This window comes from Centruroides vittatus, unplaced genomic scaffold, assembly GCF_030686945.1.
Source record: "Centruroides vittatus isolate TY-2023 unplaced genomic scaffold, ASM3068694v2 contig_2328, whole genome shotgun sequence".
Taxonomy (NCBI): domain Eukaryota; kingdom Metazoa; phylum Arthropoda; class Arachnida; order Scorpiones; family Buthidae; genus Centruroides; species Centruroides vittatus.
In genome coordinates this window covers 311,640-320,007 of record NW_027121458.1, presented here as the reverse complement: position 1 = coordinate 320,007, position 8,368 = coordinate 311,640, and the positions used below count along the sequence as shown (strand labels likewise).

Genomic DNA, 8,368 nt, shown 5'->3' with positions numbered 1-8,368 from the left:
AGAAATTTTTATTAATTCTGACGAGTGAGGAGGGTACGTGAATAAGTGGAACGGACGTTGGCTTAGATTCCAGACATGGAAGAGACCATATTAATTTAAACAACAAATAAGAATTTAATAAAACAAAAATTAACAAGTTTCAGGATAATTTCTACTCCTTTTCTAACTCGCGAAGAGAGAAATTACAATATGATCTAACTATACTACCTCGTCTTGTACACTTGAGTAGATTTCCCTTCTCTATAAGATGGACATAATTTCCAACGGTGATAGGTGACGAGGAAGATACGGTCACAGTCGAATGCTTTTGTTCTGGAGCCAGTAGAACTTCTAAGGCTTCGGTTGAGTTTCGGGAGACCTTCTGAAGATTTCAAAATCTGCGGAGAACTCTTTTCTTTGGAAACTTTCTGACCACCCTCTGCCTCTCAGCGCCGTAACTAGCCTTTTATGCGCCCGGTGCGAGCATCTATAACTACGCCCCAAAACTATGACCCAAAACTTGATCCAGGTCATTTCTGCGCCCCCAGGGTCTACGCCCTGTGCCTGGGCACCGCTGGCACTGCCCTAGTTACGGCACTGCTGCCTCTGGATCTTTCTGTAAACTCTCTCCCTAGAGACTGGATGAGAACTCCCGTCCTTTGAGACTTCTTGCGAACTCTCTCTTTCAGTGGCGTGCCCTCATTGGAAGCGGTGGAAGCGCCTCTTCCACCTTTCAATGATCTTCCCTTGTAGTTTCTAAAATATAAATTTTCATATTTTAACGTACTTTGAATTAATTAAAATTAATATTTTATTATAACTGCATTATGTATCTTATTACAAATTTCTATACTACATGTGAAAAAAACGATAAGATTGCTATTGTATATTCGAATATCAGTGGCGGAATGGAAGCGCTTACGAGACAGCTTCCACGGTGAGAATAACTGAATGGTGTAAAGCACTGTTGCCATGCCGATTAGCTTGCCATCGGTAGATTCCTTAGGCAATTTTCGGTAGATCGACTTTTTGTGGCAGAAAAAGGGTTGCACATAAACAATAACGTGTTTTTTTTTGTCATTTATTCTATTATAAACTATAAAACAATAAAAAACAAAAACTAACACAGAACACTTACGTAAAAAAATAATAATTTACTAATGTGAATGTACTGTATGTCTCTTTAATCCGAATGAATAAATCCGGTAGACTTCCTTACAGCTATCAGGTTAGGTACTTCTTTATTGGAAGCTAGCAGATATATCCGGCATTGTCCGGCCAAAAAGTAAAAACGATAGGCTTAAACGTTAAAATTATAACTATATTAAGAGTTTGGTTGCACCAGTATAAAAACAGTGCATATATATATATATTCTGCTACTAGATGGCGCTAATAGCTAAAGTAGTCAAGATGTGAATCGAAACGATAAGAACGGACGGTGTTAAATGTTTATCGTCCTTTCTCTATAAAATTTTATGGACAAAGTAAGTTAAAGACCAAATCTTTCAACAATATGTAAATAGCTGATTAATTTAGAGAAGACGACGTGCATATTTAATAAAACACCAACGACAAGACCGAAGAATTTTAGACGAGGAGGGAAGAGAAAGGTGGTGGAGCATACTTACCTGGCACCGGGGATAGCCGTGGTCCCGATGGCGGCTCCCCCAGGGTGAGGCTTGACCATTGCACTTGGGTCTAGCTGACCCCTGCCACTACCCCAAACTGGGGCAGATGGGGTGTGTAATTTGTGGTAGCTGGGGACTGCGTTCGCGCTCTCCCCTTTTAAATAATCAAAGAATAGTGATATTTATTTATTGGAAATTACAAATGCATTTCGGGCCTATGTAGCGTTTATCTACACGCGCGTTTTTTGTAAATTAACTAAGTTTTTGTTATATTTATTCTTAATATTTCTGTAGCATTACACTGAAGAGGGGCTTAATCGCTACATAGTTTCGAAATGCATTTGTAATTTCCAGTAAAGGAGTACCTAACCTGGGGACCTATTCTGAGCTCTTCCGATAACTCAACGAGAGTGATACACCGGATATTCGATAAGTCCCCTTAGCGAAAGGCAGTTAACGAACCTTAGACAAATCGCTATTCTGTGCTCCACGTTAAGTGGGTTTCGCTACGAGTAGCCGGTTGAGATGCGTCTGGGTCCCATGCTATCGATAGCTATTACGCTTTAAACAATCACAGTTTAGTTAACATTGTATTTTTGTGACGTGACTGCAACTCGCCGTTTTCTAAGCGAAGCACGTGGTTTTAGCTTTGTCGTGTATCAGCGCTAGTGAAATAGTTTTGTTTAAAAATGTCGAAGAAAGGACAACGAAGCCAGCGAACTACAAGTCGCCAGTCCGAGATGCTCGTTAATTTTATGGAAGACAACCCGAAATTAATGTCAGGGAAGTTAGATGCTTCCTTTACCGTAAAAGATCGCCAGAAATTGTGGCAAGAAATAGCCGACCGTCTGAATTGCGATGGAGTCGGCTCACAAAAACATCCAGAAAGATGGCGAAAAGTAAGGCCAGGAACACACATGCGTAAAATTGTTTGGCAGAAAACTGAATCAGAAATCAGCTTTCAGTTCAGTTTCTGTTTTACGCTTTTATGCCAGAACACACATACGTAAAAATTCTGGCCGAATAGGAAACGCCACTGCCACTAACAGTTTATTAATTTTATTAATTTTTTCCTCTCATATCTATGAGAGGAAAAAATTAATCCCTTTGTACCTTCCATTTTTTCTCCGCTTCCTCTGCTATAATATAGAAAATTTAAATTAATAGACTTATATTCCGAATTCAAATAAAGAACGTGCGTGTAATCTAAATACTAAGCCTATAAATCAATTCTACTAGACCTACCTGTTGTTTGAAATTTTGCACCTATAGCCATCCACAGAGTCGTAACTAGGATTTTGGACGCCTATGGCCAAGAATAAAAATGGCGCCTTTTAAATTTTTATTATAAAAAAAAATAATTTTATTTGAAAAAAATGCTATTGTAAAAATATTATCTAATGACATTCAAAATACTATATAAATATAAATATAAAAATTTATTTGTGTTATTAATTTTGAATACATATTATTCCGAAACCTTCTCGTTGGCACCTTTATTAAATCGGCGCCTATGGCGGGGGCCACATTGGCCATACCCTAGTTACGGCTCTGGCCATCCATAAACGTTGTTTAAATATAGTAGCTTTATACATGACACTGATGTGGTCGAATGGATTCAATAAACTCCTCTATTTCATTTATTATTTGTTTTTTCGAGACCGTCACAATTGTAGGGTTAACCCTCATTGCCGCCATTGTTAGAATAAAAAGCACGTGTCTACTTTGACGTCACAGAAAAGACTTCTCTTTATTGGAGGAATTTTGGCGTAAAAATTTTACGCCGTAAAAAGTAGAGACATGCTCTACTCTATTTTCAGTTCTGTTTCAGCCAAAATTTCAGAAAAATTTTTACGCTTTCTGTTTTACGCTAGATTTTACGCCGAATTTTAAGCATGTGTGTTCCTGGCCATAGCCACGTGCGATAACTAAGTTTTTGTTATCGGTCACTCTCGAGCTGCCGTTAGGAACGTAACGAAAGTGAAAACAACATGGCGTCTTTTGGTGTAAGAATGATTTTACTTCACGAGCAATTGGAGACAGAATTAATAAGCTATGTTATTGTATTGCTTAAAAATAATTACTTTAACTGTTTACGAATATTGTATGAATAATGTAATTGCCTTCTTGTTAAAATTTAAAGTAAGTAACTATAGCATGAACATTATTTCTGAAATAGGTTTTATTCGCATAAGTATAAATTAAAATGATAGCTTTGAATGTAAATATATAAATTTATGACTATCAGTTAGGCCAGGAACACACATGCGTAAAATTCAGCGTAAAATCTAGTATAAAACAGAAAACGTAAAAATTTTTCTGAAATTTTGGATGAAACAGAACTGAAAATAGAGTAGAGCATGTCTCTACTTTTTACGCCGTAAAATTTTTACGCCAAAATTCCTCCAATAAAGAGAAGTCTTTTCTGTGACGTCAAAGTAGACACGTGCTTTTTATTCTAACAATGGTGGCAACGAGGGTTAACCCTACAATTGTGACGGTCTCGAAAAAACAAAAAATAAATGAAATACAGTGGTTTACCGAATCCGTTCGACCACATCAGTGTCATGCATAAAGACACTGTATTTAAACAACGTTTATGGATGGCTGTAAGTGCAAAATTTCAAACAACAGGTAGGTCTAGTAGAATTGATTTATAGGCTTAGTATTTAGATTACACGCACGTTCTTTATTTGAATTCGGAATATAAGTCTATTAATTTAAATTTTCTATATTATAGCAGAGGAAGCGGAGAAAAAATGGAAGGTACAAAGGGATTAATTTTTTCCTCTCATAGATATGAGAGGAAAAAATTAATAAAATTAATAAACTGTTAGTGGCAGTGGCGTTTCCTATTCGGCCAGAATTTTTACGTATGTGTGTTCTGGCATAAAAGCGTAAAACAGAAACTGAACTGAAAGCTGATTTCTGATTCAGTTTTCTGCCAAACAATTTTACGCATGTGTGTTCCTGGCCTTACTTTTCGCCATCTTTCTGGATGTTTTTGTGAGCCGACTCCATCGCAATTCAGACGGTCGGCTATTTCTTGCCACAATTTCTGGCGATCTTTTACGGTAAAGGAAGCATCTAACTTCCCTGACATTAATTTCGGGTTGTCTTCCATAAAATTAACGAGCATCTCGGACTGGCGACTTGTAGTTCGCTGGCTTCGTTGTCCTTTCTTCGACATTTTTAAACAAAACTATTTCACTAGCGCTGATACACGACAAAGCTAAAACCACGTGCTTCGCTTAGAAAACGGCGAGTTGCAGTCACGTCACAAAAATACAATGTTAACTAAACTGTGATTGTTTAAAGCGTAATAGCTATCGATAGCATGGGACCCAGACGCATCTCAACCGGCTACTCGTAGCGAAACCCACTTAACGTGGAGCACAGAATAGCGATTTGTCTAAGGTTCGTTAACTGCCTTTCGCTAAGGGGACTTATCGAATATCCGGTGTATCACTCTCGTTGAGTTATCGGAAGAGCTCAGAATAGGTCCCCAGGTTAGGTACTCCTTTACTGGAAATTACAAATGCATTTCGAAACTATGTAGCGATTAAGCCCCTCTTCAGTGTAATGCTACAGAAATATTAAGAATAAATATAACAAAAACTTAGTTAATTTACAAAAAACGCGCGTGTAGATAAACGCTACATAGGCCCGAAATGCATTTGTAATTTCCAATAAATAAATATCACTATTCTTTGATTATTTAAAAGGGGAGAGCGCGAACGCAGTCCCCAGCTACCACAAATTACACACCCCATCTGCCCCAGTTTGGGGTAGTGGCAGGGGTCAGCTAGACCCAAGTGCAATGGTCAAGCCTCACCCTGGGGGAGCCGCCATCGGGACCACGGCTATCCCCGGTGCCAGGTAAGTATGCTCCACCACCTTTCTCTTCCCTCCTCGTCTAAAATTCTTCGGTCTTGTCGTTGGTGTTTTATTAAATATGCACGTCGTCTTCTCTAAATTAATCAGCTATTTACATATTGTTGAAAGATTTGGTCTTTAACCTACTTTGTCCATAAAATTTTATAGAGAAAGGACGATAAACATTTAACACCGTCCGTTCTTATCGTTTCGATTCACATCTTGACTACTTTAGCTATTAGCGCCATCTAGTAGCAGAATATATATATATATGCACTGTTTTTATACTGGTGCAACCAAACTCTTAATATAGTTATAATTTTAACGTTTAAGCCTATCGTTTTTACTTTTTGGCCGGACAATGCCGGATATATCTGCTAGCTTCCAATAAAGAAGTACCTAACCTGATAGCTGTAAGGAAGTCTACCGGATTTATTCATTCGGATTAAAGAGACATACATTCACATTACGTATATACAGCTACCACATCTGACATTGAGAGTAATTTACTAATTAAGTAGGTACATTTTGTCTTATTTTTCTAACAAAAAATTATTTTTATTTTTCGGATATTAATAATAATAATTATTATTCAATATCTTCCGTTTTTATGTTGTTTAACACTCTATTTGTTATTTTTGAAATTAACTTATCTTTCACAGGAAAATCGTAACAGTAATTTTTTCCAACTAATTGTTTAGTGAGAAGTAAGCCAGTGATTGTTTCAGAGCTCAGTTTATTTCTTTGTTTTGTTTTTAACAGATTTATTGACGAAAATATTCTTTCTACATTAGCTGAAGAATGAGGCAGACACAAGATATTCTCAACAAAACGAGACAACACTGGAAAAGCAAGAGTTTCATTGCCCAGAGTAATAGTTTTAATATTTCGCCAGAAAACTTTGATTATAAAATTTGAAAATATTTCTTGATTATTTCTTAATAGTCTCCATTCGGAATCTAAACTTTGAAGTTCTCCATCAGTTATGAGATTAAGAAATAACAAAGCAACATCTATAATTGTATGTATAGTCCCACTTTTAACAACGGTTGGGTTCAAAAAACTAAATTTTTTTTATAGAGTTGTTTTTAAGAGGAAATCTAACAGTAATTTGGGTGCAACCTTCAATGTAAAAATCAAAACAACGTAGTCGAAAAAATTTAATCTGTTCATCTGTAAGGTTCAGTTGCGTCATTGAAGGGATGACTTTTGCTCCAAAATACATGTTTTCTATAGCTAAATAATTTCTTGGATTTTTAAAATTAATATTTTTGATTGGAGTGGTTGTAATATAATTTCTTTTAAGGAAGCAATCATAAATTGTTTTCAAAACGAGGCAAACATTATCATACAAAACATGCAATTTTGGGAACTCGGATTGCATTTCTACATTTAAATTATTGAATAGAGGCAACACATAATCCAAAAATTCGAGAAATAATTTTGAAACCGGATCATTCAATTTTCGCAAAATATTATTTGCAGCAAGGACATTATTACTGTTGACAACATTAGTAAAATATAGTTTTAAAGCAGCGTACTGTTCTAAGATTCGAATTACTACACCATGAACTGAAAGCCATCTGGTTTGCGATGGATGTAGAATTTTGTGAGTCTTAATATTGCAAAATTGCTGAATTTGGCTGAATTCAGAAACTCTTTTTGGGCTAGAATTAAAATAATTGTAAATATCGCGGCAGAGATCTTCGACATACCTAGGTAATTTGTGACAGGCATATGATGCGCACGAGTGAAATGCGCATATACTGTACATTTTATAATATATAAATTAGGTACATCATTTTTTAATAGTGTCATCAAAGAATGGTGACTTCCCATCATAACATTAGCTCCATCGGATGCAAATCCTATCAAATTGTTTTTGTAGGGAATATTACTGTTGTTAAACATTTCAGCAATGTGATTATATAAGGTAGTTGCATCAGAAGCGCTTAATTTAATAAGACCAAAAAAACTATCTTGAATAACGTCATCTTTTAAATACATTACAACTAAGTATAAGTGTTTTATTGTGCTCCGATCCGTTGATTCATTCACGATAAGGAAAAATTTTTTATTTCGTAAATCTTCACAAACTTGAAGAAAACCCTCGTTACCAGTAACGTACTTCACAATGGCTGTTGTTTTGGTTCTGATGCATGCCAATCCTTGAGCAATTTTTGAGTCGGGAGAATGTTCATAATTAATTTCGGCAGATGCTCCATGAGCAAGAAAAGCAGGTTGTGCTCTGCTACGAATGCTGAAAGGCGTATTTCCCCTGAATAACAAATAAGAAGATAAGAAATTATAATTAGAGAAATTAGAGAACTTGAATTTTTTGAAATTTTTTGAAAAATTTCGGAAAAAATGCGACTAAAAAAGTCATAATTACGTAATGAATCAATTAGTCACAAAAACGTACCTTCTTTAATTGATGCCTCCAACTGTTTTTCCCTTGATCCGGATATAGCAAAAGTTTTCATCATTGAGACTTGTTTACTTGAGATTGTCTCCACTTTTTTCATATGAAATTTCCTTACACTATGTTTAAGTAAAGCGTCTTTTCCACTTGAAATTTTTACGTCTTTGCCACAAGACTTGCAAAGTGCAAATTGTCGCCCTTTTTTACTTTGGGTTAACCACCCTTTGAACTATGGTAGGGCTTTCCACTCGTATTTGTAGAATTGTTCATATTTCTTTTTTTTTTTTGGTAACACCGGTAGTACTAGAGCCTTCACCACCACTATCGTACTCTTGGTCACTCATTTTTGGATTTCGAATATTTTTTAAATCATTCACACCAACTCTTGCAACAGTTTACTCAACGAATTATAGAATGACGTCAAATGTTAATTAAGATTAATCATATTCGTTATTGTAAACC

General features: G+C 35.9%; 2 non-coding genes across 2 annotated transcripts; one reads left to right on the top strand and one right to left on the bottom strand.

Annotated features, from left to right (window-relative positions):
- Positions 1-1,600: 1,600 nt before the first annotated feature.
- LOC136971130 (U1 spliceosomal RNA) lies at positions 1,601-1,765 on the top strand. Its single transcript, XR_010880106.1, has one exon. It is a non-coding gene; the product is annotated as a U1 spliceosomal RNA (small nuclear RNA).
- Positions 1,766-5,330: 3,565 nt separating this feature from the next.
- On the bottom strand, positions 5,331-5,495 carry LOC136971129 (U1 spliceosomal RNA). Its single transcript, XR_010880105.1, has one exon. It is a non-coding gene; the product is annotated as a U1 spliceosomal RNA (small nuclear RNA).
- Between the last annotated feature and the right edge of the window lie 2,873 nt (positions 5,496-8,368).